Source organism: Pseudophryne corroboree, chromosome 4 (assembly GCF_028390025.1).
Source record: "Pseudophryne corroboree isolate aPseCor3 chromosome 4, aPseCor3.hap2, whole genome shotgun sequence".
Classification (NCBI taxonomy): domain Eukaryota; kingdom Metazoa; phylum Chordata; class Amphibia; order Anura; family Myobatrachidae; genus Pseudophryne; species Pseudophryne corroboree.
In genome coordinates this window covers 64287685-64305906 of record NC_086447.1, presented here as the reverse complement: position 1 = coordinate 64305906, position 18222 = coordinate 64287685, and the positions used below count along the sequence as shown (strand labels likewise).

The following is an 18222-nucleotide window of genomic DNA, read 5'->3' as shown; positions in this document are numbered from 1 at the left end:
GAAAGATATAAACAAATATATATATATTTTTTTATGTGGTGCTGGGACACAGAGCATAGCTCCGCCCCTGACACATGCAAAGCCCCAACCCTGTATTCTGATTGGCCCATGGACCAGTTAGTGAAGAAGAAAAAAACAACAACCAGGGATGACTATCGATAGTTGGAACCATCGATGGTTATCCACTGCATAGTTGGCTACCATCGATCGTAACCACACCGATGGCCATCCTTAGTCCCAAACAGTGAGCAGCACAGGCGGACTGTGTGACATGACAAGTCTGTAAAGTAGGGTAATTACGTTACGTACCGTTGGCCTACGCATGCACATTACAGCCATGGGCTGTCTGCTTCTTTCTGTGACCTGGAGCCATACCTGCCAACAGTCCAGTCTCAGCTCCCTAGGAGCACATGGCCCTTAGGAGTGATGAATACTGGGTGTGCTGTAATTGATGATGGTTTTCCCCGCAGGAATGCTGCCAGACCTGTGGAAATGTTCCGGATGCTCTTGTGTGTTTGATGCAGAGATAATTACAGCATAAGCATTAAATGGAGATAACGTACTTGAACTTGCAAGTCCTGAACCATTAGGAAATGCAGGGAGACTGTTCCAGTATGTAATCGCTCACCTCTCCGTCCTCTCAGCCCTAATCCCACTTGGACAGGAGATTATACACAAACATCATTAGTTTCCCCTAATGAATCCCTGAAGAACAGAGGAAGAACGTGGATCCTGCCTGACGAGTCTGCAATATACATGAGTAATCAATTGGGGGATGTGTCATTGTCCCCCTGCACACACCCAGGAGCCGCACGTCTGCTGCGTCCAGCCCGTCCGGTGCAAATACCAGCTCACTATATAGTTACTGTTATTGCACAAGTTGCAGTCATATAGTGTATGACTCCCCTTTTATCATCGCAACAGGATTGGAACACCTAGGCAACACTCTGGGCCTGACTGGGATGCAAGTGGAAGTGCGGACGGATCGTGCGGGTACCTGCAAACTGCGCGTGCACCATAAAAACGATTACCACCAGCACACGCAACGAGTCATGCATTCACACGTGAACGGCGGAGACTGCAGCTGCGGACACATTTACCCATCTGCTGGCAGACCGCTGCGGATGCATCTGGAGAGTAACTGGTGGTGACCATGCAATCGCAAGGAACTTAGCCGCCTCGTTGGCCTGTAAGTGGACCTCTCTCCTCATTTGTAGAAGTAGCCGGCATGGAGCGGGTGCAAGTCCGCATACTTATTATGGGGTCTATTTACTAAGCCTTGGAGAGAGATAAAGTGGATGGAGATAAAGTACCAGCCAATCAGCTTCTGTCATTTTTCAAATCCAGCCTGTGATATGGCGGTCAGGAGTTGATTGGCTGGTACTTTATCTCCATCCAAGGCTTGGTAAATAGACCCCTGAATGAGCCGCATGCTAGTGGCAGCAGGTGTGAGGGGAGTCCAGCGGAGAACAGAGGCAGTGCATAAGACGGAGGTAGAGGTGTCAGTAAGGGTCAGTGAGCTCCTAGTGGCGGGAAGAGTCCCAGCAAGGTTCCCTTGAGTAGAGCCTCTCTAAGGTTTGGTACACACTAGAGCAATGTGTACCTCCAGACAATATGGCAGCTGACAGGTCAACATATCATATTTGTGGTACACATCAGAACGATTTAATGATCCCTCATGCCATCCTTCATTACACTGTACGGCGCAGCATGTCATATCGTCCATTAACAACCCTGGGAGCGTGCAGATTGGGCCTACACACTGGAGGTCATTCCGAGTTGATCGCTAGCTGCATTTGTTTGCAGCGTAACGATCAGGCTAAAAAATTGCAGTTCTGCGCATGCGTATACGGCGCAATGCGCACGCGCGACGTACGGGCACAACGAACAATGCAGTATTGCACAGGGTCTAGCGATGCATTTCAGTCGCACTGGTTGCCGCAGAGTGATTGACATGAAGTGGGCGTTTCTGGGTGTCAACTGACCGTTTTCAGGCAGTGATAGGAAAAACGCAGGCGTACCAGGGAAAACACAGGTGTGGCTGGGCGTACGCTGGGTGGGTGTGTGACGTCAAATCCGGAACTGAACGATCTGAAGTGATCACAAGCGATGAGTAGGTTTTGAGCTACTCTGAAACTACACAGAAATTTTTGGCAGGCGCTCTGCGATACAACCGTTCGCACTTCTGCAAAGCTAAAATACACTCTCAGTGGGCGGTGGCATAGCGTTTGCACGGCTGATAAAAACTGCTAGCGAGCGATCAACTCGGAATGACCCCCACTGAACGATCCAGCCGATACATCACTTCCGGACGAATCGGAACGTCATATCGGCCCAATATCGCACTAGTGTGTACCCGACTTAAGGATCCGGCTGTGGGAACGACTGATGTTCCGTCTGTGTCAAGTGGGCAGACTGGCTGCTGGGGGTCTAGAAGCAGCCTCTGATGAGGGACAAGCTGCTCCCCTGTCGGATATTATTACAGCCCTGCTGGAGCTCTCTGAGGACGGGAAGAAACCTGCCAGAATGCAGTGGACTGAAGATGGCTGGAGCTGTCCAGTAATTCAGAAGTCTGTGGACCAGATCTCCCCTATGTAGCACTGTGATTAGTCTATTCAAGTGCAAGCAGTGCACATAGCAGAACGTAACTGCAGATAGAAAGATCTATTTATAGAGGGGGGAAGGTTATTACAGACAGTGAGTAGTAGTATTCATGAAGCAGAGAAAAGAGTGGAGAAGTGAGCCAGTGGAGACGTTGCCCGTGGCAACCAGTCAGCCGCTACGTATAATTTTATAGAATACGCTTGATAAATGGTACTTCAGTGCTGATTGGTTGCCAATGCTATGAGTAACTTCTTTGCTGGCTCACTTCTCCACTCTTCATGAATAGATCCCTTTATTGCCGTTCACCTTATCTCTCTTCAAGGCATAGTAAATAGACCCCAGGAGGGATTCAGTTACTAGTGATGTTCTGCCGGACATCACCATGATTTCTATAATTGAATAAGGTGGGGAATCTTGGCTCATTTCCCTGTATATCTCTTTTGGGTGCCTGGAAACATTAATGAAATTGCTGGTCCTGAGCTACAGTACCTTTCCCCGACCCTTCCTGAGGGACTCCACAGCACTTTGCTAGAGGTTATAATCCACCTGTGACAGTGGCCTTATAAAAGAGGAGCGTGATTTGGGAAGGTCAGGTAGGTTAGACTGGACTGAGCCGCAGAGTCTGTGGGCATATCTGACTATTAGCAGGTCCTTATGTTCTAGACATAGTTTTAGCCTATAAGAACCACTGCTATAGTATATGAGAGTAAACTAATTAAGATGTAAATATCTCCCCTTTGTGAGTTCCCATCCTGTTAATGTAAGAGGTTTATCACAAATAATGTGTCCTTTTAGTGCATCGCATTATAAATACACCAGGGCGATCACCAGAGCCATCGCAAAATCCTCTGCAACGGCACACACATATACGCAGCACCAACGCAATAACGAGGAGCATCTATGGTCACACAGACTGGCCGCGGCAGTAGCGACGCTGTTGCCGTATTTCTCTATGTACATTGCCACAGCTGAAGGCAGATGGATGCCCTGAAAATGCCCGAGACACATCTGCGTTATTACTGGCAATCGCCATTAGCTCCCCCCTTAGAGTCCCTTCCTGTCCATCACTCGCGATAAAGATCTCTCTGCGAGCGACATCCCAGACATACCACAGAGCATGGCAGTGCAACTGCGGCACAAGCGCAGTCTAACGACAATCGCTCAGTTGCATGCAGTGGCGTCACAAGGCGGGTGCGGGGGGTGCGGCCCGCACCCGGGTGTGACACCTGGAGGGGGTGACACCAAATATCAGCTCCTCCGCAGTGACAGGAGCCAGGTGCTGCAGTGTGAAATTCTGCTACAGCACCCGGCTCCTGTCATAGCAGAGGAGCCGACAGCGCACGGAGACTGTCTCTGGGGGAAGCCCAGCGCCCCCAGAGTGACGATTCCAGGATCCCTGCGAAGCCACGCCCCTAACTGTAAGGAAACGCCGCCTTTTGCCGCAATCGCGGCAGGAGATCAGGGGTGCGCAGCAGGTGTCACCACACCCGGTGACGGCTCTGGTTGCATGAACGTCGGCATTGCGTACAAACGCGAATTAGGCCCTTAAACCGCTAACTGTAAAGCTGACTGCTTACATGATACCAACGCATTTTACCCAAGCCGCACGCTAATGTATAAGAGTTAGATGTAACAGCCACAGAAATATACTTCTATTGCTAGAAAATCTGCAACATGTTGGAAATAGAGATATTTAATTTACGGGCCATTTACTAATCTGCGGAGCCAAGGCTGATTTACTAAGCAGCAATAGAAAATCTGTTATCGCTGCAGTTTATTAAGAAAGGTTCTGCCTGAGGTGAGGCTAAGGTTTGCCGGTCCACACATGTGCAGTGAACTGGAAGACCAAAGTAAAGTTACTTATAAGAAAAAAAAAATGTTTCCGAAAAAATATCGAAAAAAATAAATAAATCTGTAATTAGTTTCTGCAAAATAATAATAATAATAATAATAATAATAATAATAATAATAATTATACAGTAAGGTATCACAAGCCTTCCATAGCTTTGTACAAAAGAGGAGAGCAACTTATGTACAGACTGACACAGAGAGACTGACAACTTTGCAAATATGCATAATTACAGAGTAGAGATTGCAAATATGTAGAGAACAATAAAGCGGAGAGGGTCCTGCTCGTCAGATCTTACACTCTGGAGGGGATGCTCCTATCTATTCCAATCAATAAAGCGTTTTTGGTTTTTTTTTTTGGTGTTGCTATTGCCCGCCAAGTTTAGCACTAATATTCTGACTGTATTGACACAAGCTCATTTATTTGATAGATAAATATGGTTTAAAATCAACTAATTAATTGAGTCTGCAATAAGTACATATATCTCTCGGATGAAATGGGTCAGGGTGACGTCTCTGAATGATGTACCTAGATTTCTGGAAGAGGAGTCTTGAAGTAATAGTAGAAAATTCACCCTGAAACATTATTTTTCTGGATTCTGCAGCTCTGTAAACCACCAATACAATCCCCCCATTGTCACCGTGTAGATGTTAGATGACCTCATTGCATTGCTGGGGGGGGGGGGATGTTCTCCATCAGAACAGACACAAATTATTTTATTGAGGCAAAACAAACACTATTGTTTTTACTCTCATGTCTGACAAACTGTTCGCCACAAAGCTAAACAGAGCTCTTGTGATCAATTTTGTTTTTCTACCATGGAAAAATAAGATTTTACTTACCGGTAAATCTATTTCTTGTAGTCCGTAGTGGATGCTGGGGACTCCATAAGGACCATGGGGAATAGACGGGCTCCGCAGGAGACAGGGCACTTTAAGAAAGAATTTAGATTCTGGTGTGCTCTGGCTCCTCCCTCTATGTCCCTCCTCCAGACCTCAGTTAGAGAAACTGTGCCCAGAAGAGCTAACAGCACAAGGAAAGGATTTTGGGAATCCAGGGTAAGACTCATACCAGCCACACCAATCACACCGTATAACTTGTGATAACTTTACCCAGTTAACAGTATGAACAATCACAGAGCATCAGATAAACTCTGATGCAACTATAACATAACCCTTATTTAAGCAATAACTATATACAAGCATTGCAGAAGAAGTCCGCACTTGGGACGGGCGCCCAGCATCCACTACGGACTACGAGAAATAGATTTACCGGTAAGTAAAATCTTATTTTCTCTAACGTCCTAGTGGATGCTGGGGACTCCGTAAGGACCATGGGGATTATACCAAAGCTCCCAAACGGGCGGGAGAGTGCGGATGACTCTGCAGCACCGAATGAGCAAACACAAGGTCCTCCTCAGCCAGGGTATCAAACTTGTAGAACTTTGCAAAGGTGTTTGAACCTGACCAAGTAGCCGCTCGGCAAAGCTGTAATGCCGAGACCCCTCGGGCAGCTGCCCAAGAAGAGCCCACCTTCCTTATGGAATGGGCCTTAACTGATTTAGGCAGCGGCAACCCAGCCGCAGAATGAGCCTGCTGAATCGTGTTACAGATCCAGCGAGCAATAGTTTGCTTTGAAGCAGGCGCCCCAAGCTTGTTGGAAGCATACAGGTTAAACAAAGATTCTGTTTTCCTGACCTTAGCCGTTCTGGCTACATAAACCTTCAAAGCCCCGACTACATCCAGTGACTCGGAATCCTCCAAGTCAGTAGTAGCCACAGGCACCACAATAGGTTGGTTTATATGAAAGGATGAAACCACTTTCGGCAGAAATTGTGGGCGGGTCTGCAATTCTGCTCTATCCGCATGGAAAACCAGATTAGGGCTTTTATGTGACAAAGCCGCCAATTCTGACACACGCCTAGCCGAAGCCAAGGCTAATAGCATGACCACCTTCCACGTGAGATATTTTACTTCCACCATTTTGAGTGGTTCAAACCAGTGTGATTTCAGGAAACTCAACACCACTTTAAGATCCCAAGGTGCCACTGGAGGCACAAAAGGGGGCTGAATATGCAGCACTCCCTTTACAAACGTCTGAACTTCAGACAGAGAAGCCAGTTCTTTTTGAAAGAAAATGGATAAGGCCGAAATCTGAACCTTAATGGAACCCAATTTAAGGCCCAAAGTCACTGTAGGAAGTGAAGGAAAAGGCCCAGCTGGAATTCCTCCGTAGGGGCATTGCTGGCCTCACACCAAGCCACATATCTACGCCATATACGGTGATAATGTTGAGCCTTCATATCCTTCCTAGCCTCTATCAGCGTAGGAATGACCTCATCCGGAATGCCTTTTTCTGCTAGTATCCGGCGTTCAACCGCCATGCCGTCAAACGCAGCTGCGGTAAGTCTTGGAACAGACAGGGCCCCTGTTGCACAAGTCCTGTCCTAGAGGCAGAGGCCACGGGTCCTCTGTGAGCATTTCTTGCAGATCTGGATACCAAGTCCTTCTTGGCCAATCCGGAACAAAGAGTATTGTTCTCACTCCTCTTTTCCTTATGATTCTCAGCACCTTGGGTATGAGAGGAAGAGAAGGAAATACATAGACCGACGGGAACACCCACTGTGTCACCAGTGCGTCCACAGCTATCGCCTGAGGGTCTCTTGACCTGGCGCAATATCTCTGCAGCTTTTTGTTGAGGCGGGATGCCATCATGTCCACCTGTGGCAGTTCCCACCGACTTGCAATCTGCATGAAGACTTCTTGATGAAGTCCCCACTCTCCCGGGTGGAGGTCGTGCCTGCTGAGGAAGTCTGCTTCCCAGTTGTCCACTCCTGGAATGAACACTGCTGACAGTGCGCTTACGTGATTCTCCGCCCAGCGAAGAATTCTGGTGGCTTCTACCATCGCCACCCTGCTCCTTGTGCCGCCTTGGCGGTTTACATGATCCACTGCGGTGATATTGTCTGACTGAATCAGAACCGGTTGGTCGCGAAGCAGGGACTCCGCTTGACGTAGGGCGTTGTATATGGCCCTTAGTTCCAGGATGTTGATGTGAAGGCAAGTCTCCTGATTTGACCACAGCCCTTGGAAATTTCTTCCCTGTGTGACTGCCCCCCACCCTCGGAGGCTTGCATCCGTGGTCACCATGACCCAGTCCTGAATGCCGAATCTGCGACCTTCGAGAAGATGAGCACTCTGCAGCCACCACAGGAGAGACACCCTGGCCCTGGGGGATAGGGTGATTAACCGATGCATCTGAAGATGTGATCCGGACCACTTGTCCAGTAAGTCCCATTGGAAGGTCCTCGCATTGAACCTGCCGAAGGGTCCTTCCCAGGACTCGAGTGCAGTGATCCACTGACACCTGTTTTGGTTTTAATAGATTCCTGACCAGTGTCACAAGCTCCTGAGCTCTCTCTATCGGGAGATAAACCCTTTTCTGGTCTGTGTCTAGGATCATGCCTAGGAGAGGCAGATGAGCTATAGGAACCAACTGCGACTTTGGAATATATAGAATCCAGCCGTGTTGCCGTTACACTTCCAGAGAAAGTGATACGCTGTTCAGCAACTGCTCTCTTGATCTCGCTTTTATGAGATCGTCCAAGTACGTGATAATAGTGACACCTTGCTTCCGCAGGAGCACCATCATTTCCGCCATTACCTTGGTGAATATTCTCGGGGCCGTGGAGAGACCAAACGGCAATGTCTGAAATTGATAATGACAATCCCGTACCGCAATTCTGAGGTACGCCTGATGATGTGGATAAATGGGGACATGAAGGTATGCATCCTTTATGTCCTGAGTCACCATAAAATCTCCCCCTTTCAGGCTTGCAATGACCGCTCTTAGCGATTCCATCTTGAACTTTGTCCTTTTCAGGTATATGTTCAGGGATTTTAAATTCAATATGGGTCTGACCGAACCGTCTGATTTCGGGACTACAACATGGTCGAATAATAACCCCCTCCTTGTTGAAGGAGGGGAACCTTGACCACCACCTGTTGAAGATACAATTTGTGAATTGCAGTTAACACTGTTTCCCTCTCGTGGGGGGAAGCCGACTTGGTATCCAGATCTGCAAGAACCCTGAGACACAATATCTATTGCCCAGGGATCTAACAGGGAGTGCACCCACTTGTGGCTCAACTTACGAAGGCGTGCCCCCACCGGTCCTAGCTCCGCCTGTGGAGCCCCAGCGACATGCGGTGGATTTTTGTAGAGGCTGGGGAGGACTTCTTTTCCTGGGAACTAGCTGTGTTGTGCAGCTTCTTTCCTCTGCCCCCGCCTCTGGCAAGAAAGGACGCACCTCGGACTTTCTTGTTTCTTTGTTCGAAAGGCTGCATTTGATAATGTCGTGCTTTCCTAGGCTGTGAAGGAATATAAGGCAAAATATCAGAATTACCAGCTATAGCTGTGGAGACCAGGTCCGAGAACCCTTCTCCACACAATCCTCAGCCTTCCATATGCCTCTTAAATCGGCATCATCTGTCCATTGCATATTCTACAGAACACGTCAAGCAGAAATCGACATAGCTTTGACTCTAGGACCCAGTATACTCATGTCTCTTTCGGCATGTTTTATATATATATATATATATATATATATATATATATATATATATATCTCTTTAGACAGCATCTTTAATATATATATATATATATATATATATATCTCTATATATACATATATATATATATATATATACATACTAGGGTCTCAATCCCTGCTGATAAGGTACCTGTCCACGCTGCCACAGCGCTATAAACCCATGCCGACACAATCGCCGGTCTGAGTAGTGTACCAGAAAATGCACGCTATCTGCAGGAGCCCTGAGAATAGCTGTTACGTCAGGGCTACCTTTTGGGCAAACGTGACACCCTAGGGGAAGATTCCCATCATATCCTGGCCCTAGTGGGGAAAGGATACTGCCTGAGAATTCTTTGTGGGAAACTGCAGTCTCTTGTCTGGAGATTCCCGCTCTTTTTCTTCATGAGAGGAGGGAAATTTACCTCAGCTTTCTTCCCCTTAAACATGTGTACCCTCGTGTCAGGGACAGATGAGTCATCAGTGATATGCAAATCATCTTTTATTACAATAATCATATATTGAATACTTTTCTGCCATTTTGGCTGTAACTTTGCATTATCGTAGTCGACACTAGAGTCAAACTCTGTGTCGATATCAGTGTCTATTATTTTGGATAGTGAGCGTTGTGAGACTCTGAAGGTCTCTGCGACATAGGGACAGACATGGGTAGATTTCCTGTCTGTTCTCTAATCTTTTGTGCAATAAATTCACCTTAGCACTTAATTACACATATCCAAACAGGTGTCGGCGTTGTCGACGGAGACACCTCTCACACACATATTTGCTCCATCTCCTCCTTAGGGGAGCCTTTTACCTCAGACATGTCGACACACACGTACCGACACATCACACACTCAGGGAATGCTCATCTGAAGACAATTCCCCCATAAGGCCTATGGAGAGACAGAGAGAGAGTATGCCAGCACACACCCCAGCGCTATTAACCCAGGAATAACACAGTAACTTAATGTTAACCCAGTAGCTGCTGTTTATATTGATTTTTGCGCCTAATTATGTGCAGGGGAGAGACTGGGGAGCTTCCTCTCAGCAGTGCTGTGGAGAAAAAACATGGCGCTGGTGAGTGCTGAGGAAGAAGCCCCTCCCCCTTGACGGCGGGCTTCTGTCCCGCTTTCATGTACAATTTTGGCGGGGGCTCATACACATATACAGTGCCCAACTGTATATTATGCAAACTTTTGCCAAAGAGGTCTCTAATTGCTGCCCAGGGTGCCCCCCCCCCCCCCCTGCGCCCTGCACCCTTACAGTGACCGGAGTATGTGGGTGTAGTGTGGGAGCAATGGCGCACAGCTGCAGTGCTGTGCGCTACCTCATATGAAGACTGGAGTCTTCTGCCGCCGATTTCGAAGTCTTCTTGCTTCTTTCACCCGGCTTCTGTCTTCCGGCTCTGCGAGGGGGACGGCGGCGCGGCTCCGGGATCGGACGACAAATGGTGAGATCCTGTGTACGATCCCTCTGGAGCTAATGGTGTCCAGTAGCCTAAGAAGCAGGACCTATCTTCAGAGAGTAGGGCTGCTTCTCTCCCCTCAGTCCCACGATGCAGGGAGTCTGTTGCCAGCAGAGCTCCCTGAAAATAAAAAACCTAACAAAATACTTTCTTATAGCAAGCTCAGGAGAGCTCACTAAGTAGCACCCAGCTCGTCCGGGCACAGATTCAAACTGAGGTCTGGAGGAGGGACATAGAGGGAGGAGCCAGAGCACACTAGAATCTAAATTCTTTCTTAAAGTGCCCATGTCTCCTGCGGAGCCCGTCTATTCCCCATGGTCCTTACGGAGTCCCCAGCATCCACTAGGACGTTAGAGAAATAAAGTGAGTTTTGTTGTATTATTGTTTTCCGCTAATAATCTACAGTTGCCTTCTATCTTATGCAGTGGAAAATTATGCATATATTTATTATTTGCTTAGATTTATTGGCTTGGATTATTACAGTATTTAATTTCAGTAGGGTGCAGTACCTTTTGTATCCTCCAGATGTCAGTGTCACTATCGCCTTCTATAAGAACGCATTTGGCTTGCGACTAGATTTGTCCATATTCAGTAAAGCAAACAGTGACACCTATAGGTTGTCTCAGGTCTACCGCTAACCCTGTCCTGTTACAGGAAAACTGAAGAAGAGTATGTCATTGATTTGAATGATATCTAGCTACTACATAAGATACAAGACATGACTCTTATACATCCATTTTTGAACCTGGAATGTGGAATCACTACAATGCCTGGCCGTAGTCATTTCCATTTTATATGATTATGGTAGCCCTTCTTCCTGGGGTGTGAGATACATTTTGGTGAAGATATAAATAGAGTGCGCTGTCAACAGCAGCCTGTACAGGGAAGGTCAATTACCTTGTATAGATAAGCAAAAAGGGGAGTGTAGGTACTGGCGCCGGCTGAAGTTCAAAGAAAATTAACAATACCAATGTAAATAATTAAAAAATCTTAAATTTAATTTCTGCACATTCGTAGAAATAGAAGGAAAATATTCCTCAATGATAAAATACAATCAAGTATAAATAGCTTATATATATATATGAACCACAGTTTAACCCAGTAAGAATGTATCGTCCACAGTCCCTGGCTAGGACATTTGCCAACAGCTGTTTCACAAGTTCAATTGAATAGGGTTAATTACCAGACTCTTTTTCCAGATGGAAATTCCCTAGGTGTCCGTATTGCAGTGGAAACCAGATGGCAGATGGGTATGAGTCCGGATCTGTAAATCCCTTGTGTGCAAAATTAGAGCCGATGGATGCATATAAGTCCAAATATCGCCAGGAGGTGGATGGGGTTGCTGGTACTCGTGGTCCTTCAGATAAAAAGCTCAACGCGTTTCACTGGTCTTATGGGTGCCAGCTGGTTAAACTGTGGTTCATATATATATAAGCTATTTATACTTGATTGTATTTTATCATTGAGGAATATTTTCCTTCTATTTCTACGAATGTGCAGAAATTAAATTTAAGATTTTTTAATTATTTACATTGGTATAGTTCATTTTCTTTGAACTTCAGCCGGCGCCAGTACCTACACTCCACATTTTGGTGAAGATACTGGTCGCAAAGAGCCTTCACCCAATCGTTCAAAGGTCACTTGCCAGTCATTCTGTTGAAGCACATTGTCCCCGCAAGGTTCTCTAGTGCGTGTATGGTGAAAGAAGCTGAATTTGACCCAAAAACACTTTGAAAACAAATAATTGAGCACCGAACTCCATAAATTGTTGGGTTGCACTTCTGGAAATACCACCCTAGGGTAAAATACATAACAGGAACTGCATCTCACTCTTGTGTTCTGTCTAGAGATTATGTGGCAGACACAGGCGGGCATACAGGAGAGACAAAGTCTCACATTACTGGCAAACTACTGAGACATAGGACAGTTAAACTCTCCAAAATTGTTGTCTGTGGGATGTTGGCCAGAATGTTGGGTTACGGACCTTCTGAAACCGTACTGATGAGATCACAGAAGAGGATGATGTTCTTTTTGAAGGAGATACACTAATGAAGCAGAAGCTGTAGGAGACAAGCCTGGGACTCCCTCTCCTGGCCCAGTATCTCTTGCAACATTACCACTATGGTAAACAATTGCCAGGTTTGCAAAAACAGAAAAAGTAAAACCAAGGAGTCAATATTACAAGACCGTGTTCGTAAAAGCCCCTGGCAAATAATAGGGAGAGACCTAGGTGTATTTACTATGCAGCGGAATACCCCTCTTTGACCATTGTATTTAAAATGTCAATAGCAATTAAGGCAAAACAAACCGTATTTAGGCTATGTGACTATGACCATTCTAAATTAGTATTAGAATAGGCGGCTTTGAAAACCCGCTATTTAGTAAGAAAACATCTTAGTTACCTTTGGTCACCAGAAAATAATACCTAGTGCTAGTAGACTTGTGATACTCACTGAAGCTGAATGCAGGTCTGAAGATCATTGCTCACCTCAGTTACGATTTTCCAGGTACATAATTCCAGAAGTTCTCATGTTCAAGCTACACAGTTTAGTTCAAAGCAATTCCGAAATTTTGCAGGGAATGAGAGTTCTGTCATATGACATCAAGCCTAAGGAGATAGGACTGAGGAAGGTACAGACCTTTAAGATGTTGCCAAAAAAAAGTATGGTCAGATTGGAATAACTTGTATTGTTAAACTGGAGAAACACCCAATTCAAGTTAATAGGGCATCTCCAACCTAGCTAATTACAGGCAAGCGTATGAGGACAAGACCTTTGCCGCTTCACTACTACAAGAGTATTGCTGGCCCAGGTGAACAGCTGGTAGAGGAAGGGCGAAGGACAAAATACTTTGGCCACCAGTGTCAGACTGGGGCATGAAGGGCCCATAGACGATGGGGAACACAGTGGTAGGGGCCCATGTTTAGGGGTGTGGCCAGTCTCTAGAGGGGGTGTGGCCAGCCACGTCATTGGATTTCCTAACCATTAGAGAGTGCATGGGCTGGGCCCTTTGATAAATATATTTAGTAAATACTGTTAGTGCATGCATGATAACGTACCAGATTAATAACAGCAATGCACTGTAGATAATACACCATAGTCCTGTGCAGTCCTGTAACATATTCATAATGTATAATTCAAGAACATAGTCTGGAACCTGATCCTTAGAGGAGTAGGGGGGGAGGGGTCAGTGGGGCCCACTGGGGGGGTTCCCCTGTACACCTGTGGGCGATTCCAACCCTGTTGGCCACAAAGCTAATCCTCCACAGCTATTTCCAGTTGGTGAAAATGTCCAACTGTAGTAAGGTGGAACAAGCATCTAAATAAGGTTACAGCACTTGCTGAGTGTTCAAGATCTCCTAATTGAAAGATACAGATGGAGTAGGAGGTTCCTGATGAAGGACCTAATTCAGACCTGGTCGCTCCTTTACAAATTTGCAGAGGTCTGCGATCAGATAGTCGCCGCCCCCAGAGTGAAAACCCGCCCCGTGCCAGTGTGCAAATGCATGCATACGCCGTGCAAAAGCTTTGCCAGACAGCGGTCAGCTGCAAATCCGTTCGCAACTCACTCACCATCAAATGATTTTTCCAGTCTGTGCAGACTGTGCGTAGCCCAGGACCTACTCCTACAGTGTGAAGGAATCAGAGTGAGCGGGGCCAGAGCTGACCTCACAGAACCGCCCTGGAAACGCTTGGGCACGTCTGCGTTTTTCCTGACACTCCCGGAAAACACCCATTTACCACCCCCAAACATCCGCTTTCTGTCAATCACCTTGCGTACGCCTAGCAATCTAAATTTTCACACCATTCTGTCGCTGTTTGGCGTCGCATCTGCGCATTGCAGTGCATACGCACACGCAGTAATACGATAATCATCCAGTGTGCGATCAACAACAGTGACCAGGTCTGAATTAGGACCGAAGCCCTAATAAGACTTACTTAATAACGTAATAATTAAACTATAAATTCCCTGAGAATGACAAATACCAGTCATTTAACACCACATTTAAAATAATACATTTTATGAAATATACATTTTCTAGGTTTCATGTAAATAACATTTCAATTCTAATAAGCTTATAATGTATTTTATAATGGACAGGTGTAGTCCTATGCCTAATTTCTCATATATAGGAAATGGGCACATCTTTTATGTCTTAATGTTATGTAATGATATTCTGTTTTGTTAGTTGTGATGTCGTGCTATGGTATGATGTTTTGTTGGCTTTGATGTTATATTATGATATAAGGTTTTGTTAGTCATGATGTTATGTTTTGTTGGTTATGATGTCATGCTTTGTTTGTTAGGATGTCATGTTATTATATTATGGGGCTGATTCAGCGGCAGATGCAGTGGCGTCCTTGTCGGCATCTTTTGCCCTTCCCTGGTGTACAGCCGTGCGCCTTCATGTGCCAAGACTGAGATGCCCACTTTGATCGTCTTTAGACTTGCCTTTTGGACTGTGCTGCAACCGCCACTGGCAAGGAAGTGCAGGAACAGAGCATTTTGTACCTAATGGAATGGGTCATGTTGAAGGGTATTATATAATACACAGTGAGACGTGCATTATCTCATGCAGTATATAACCAATAACTAGTGATATAATATTACGCTCTATAAAAAGTGCATAACACATGGATATGAGAACATACAATAAGCAATTTGTGCTGCTCTCTGCATTGCATGAGATGAAGGCTCCCTCCCATCTGTTGTGGTAACGGGGTTGTGGTTGGTGATCTATCCTGCACAAGAAAGCAGCATAACAGTCAGTGTCATGTTTAGTTTCAGTGTAAACAGCTTTTTGTATTAGCAGCTATGGGGACAGACTTTCTCCTGGGGACGCTGCAATAACAGAGGAAGACTGGGAGCTACTGACTGCAGGTTAACCCATTGCTAGACTTACTTCCCACGAGTGACGTAGAGCGAATCTGAGGGGTGCGGGTCATTTTCAGGCACCAGAATGTAGGCAAGCCTTAAAACAAAATGATTGTTATTTTTAGACTAACTTAATGTAACACCCACTGTGGACTGTGAGGCCACGTCCTCTAGTGAGACGGTCAGACAATAATTACCAGGGAGGCGTGGTCAGGCAGTGACAGTTGGGGACAGTAGTTGACAAATGATGAGTGTCATCAGAGGAGGATGTGCTCCTCACCCCCGCGAGGAAGAAAGGTGGGCCGTGGCGGATGCCACAATGACCATCCAACGCCCAGCAGAAAAAGAGAGGCAGCCTGGAGTGAGAGAGTAGACAGCACGTGAGAAAGAGAAAAGCTGTGGCACTACTGAGCCCAGCCGGGTCTTTAAGAAATGAACTGAAGTCTCAAAGACTAAAGACAGGTTGTGTAGCTAATGGTGAAAACATGAGCGTGTGTCTGTTCGGCAGGTTTGTCGCTTTGGAATTACTACCTAAGTTCAGTGCAGGAGGAGTAAGGAGATATAGTTATCTATATACTACAACCTAAGTGTGTGCTGGAGTGGAATTATCGGAATGTAAAATACAGATCAAAGGTTTGAAATTAATGGGCTGATTCCATTACACGCATTTTGCGGGATATTTTCAGGAAGTGCGCTCCCAATTCCCTTGCAATTCATTTAGAAATGGCAAATTGCGGAATTTGCGCGGTAATTCTCCAGTGTGCGACCTATGGGCCTAATTCAGACCTGATTGTTGCGGGCACGGCTACGATCAGTTACTCAGACATGTGGGGGGACGCCCAGCACAGGGTTAGTCCGCCCCGCGTGTCTTGCCCTACCCCCCACACAAGTACAAAAGCATTGCACAGCGGCGATGCTTTCGTACTTGATGAGTAGCTCTCTACCTGCGCAGCTTCTGCGCGCTGGCAGGAAGCTACCTGTCGCTGTCCGGGTTGCAGCGGCTGCGTGTGACGTCACGCAGCTTACCGCGGCCCACCCCCCGCACGGTCTGGGCACGCCTGCATTGCCCGGACCGCGCCCCCAAAACGGCGGCCAAACGCCACCGGCCCACCCCTTCCCGCCCAGCTGCCTCCTCTGCCTGTCAATCGGGCAGAGGCGATCGATGGGCTGAGATGGCCATCGGCTGTCTGGCATGCGCCGGCGCACTGTGGCGCCGGTGCATGTGCAGTTCAGACCTGATCGGCTGCTGTGCGAAAACACACAGCAGCGTTCAGGTCTGAATTAGGCCCTATGTGCAGTACATGAAAGAGTGGGGAACGTATTGGGGGCAGTCAAATGGAGTAAAATGGTTGCGTTTTTGCAACTTTAATAAAAATGATGGAAACATGATAGCAGAGTAGTGTCTAGAGTATTTTGGGGAACATTAAAGTGTCTCTGTAGTGATTTCTAAGTGTCTGTACTCTGTATACTGTAGTTATACAAGTTTGTAAACAGTTGAAAAAAACACTGGCAACTCCCATCACCATCCTAGTCTGTTGCTGTTACTTAAAATCCACATGGACTCCCACTGAGATCTACGTTACCTTAAAGCAGATTTCTAACATCAGTAAGTCGCAGTTGCTGGTTTTTAACCAGTGTTAAGCCTTTTTCGGACAACTCGCGGCTAATCGAATTGGCCCCTATGAGATGATCTGTAACCCAACTTATACCAAGAATTTATTGTGCTACACTGCATTCATTACATACATGGACCAACTTCTGTGCCTACATCTTGTGACTTTGCTATTAAATAGGGATGGCCATCGACCATCGATGATTCAACATCATTGATGGTCTATGACCAATGTTGAATACTTTTGCAATCGGTGGGGGAGAACCAGATGGTTTCCCACCATCGTTGAGGCAGAAGCAATGAATATTTTTTATTTATTTTACAAAGTGACGGGACAAGTTTAGCTCCGCCCCTGGCACTCCCACAAAAGTCTGTCCCCGGGCTCTTATTGGCCCACAACTTACTGTGTTGTAAAGCAGGGGTGACCATCAGTGGGTTAAACCAAAGGAAACTGGAAAATAATAAGGTATAGATAAAATGTGCTGGCTTCTGAGGCAACGCTCTTCTAAACCAGACAGGAATTCTACTAGTCTTCTAGTCATTTATGTGTTAACAAGTTGCAGAAAATGCTGATTTCTCATGACATAACCAATATCCGGCTCCTCTGACTTTTCCGTAGCCGCCTCTGACTGCCGCAGCACCCAGAGTTTATTCCTTATTTTACAAGACCACTGAGCGCTCTTTTTATTTATTTTTTATCGGTAAAAATGACTCAGACAAACTTACTCAACTGTCCTACACCTGGTGATCCTCAGCTGTCATCTCCAATTCTCTATCCTTAATTTTCCTTATACTGGGGGTAATTCCAAGTTGATCACAGCAGGAAATTTGTTAGCAGTTGGGCAAAACCATGTGCACTGCAGGGGAGGCAGATATAACATTTGCAGAGAGAGTTAGATTTGGGTGGGTTATTTTGTTTCTGTGCAGGGTAATTACTGGCTGCTTTATTTTTACACTGAAAATTAGATTGCAGATTGAACACACCCCACCCAAATCTAACTCTCTCTGCACATGTTACATCTGCCCCACCTGCAGTGCACATGGTTTTGCCCAGTTGCTAACAGAATTCCTGCTGCGATCAACTTGGAATTCCCCCCACTGGCTTCATCAGCCAGTCCCATCACTTGGCAGCACATTATTTATTGATTTATTAACGATTACTGATATAGCGCCAGCATATTATATAGGGGGTGATTCAGACCTGATCTCTGGGCTGCTAATTTTGC

At 46.2% G+C, this 18222-nt stretch overlaps 1 protein-coding gene and 1 long non-coding RNA gene across 2 annotated transcripts in view; one reads left to right on the top strand and one right to left on the bottom strand.

Moving 5' to 3' along the window:
• Nucleotides 1–18222, top strand: part of PAQR8 (progestin and adipoQ receptor family member 8) — a 189731-nt gene that overhangs the window by 111591 nt on the left and 59918 nt on the right. The gene's annotated exons all lie outside the window — the stretch shown is intronic.
• LOC134911101 (uncharacterized) lies at nt 14562–15738 on the bottom strand. The gene is made up of 3 exons (XR_010176321.1): nt 15582–15738; nt 15413–15481; nt 14562–15251 (listed from the first exon to the last, which is right to left on the bottom strand). It is a non-coding gene; the product is annotated as an uncharacterized LOC134911101 (long non-coding RNA).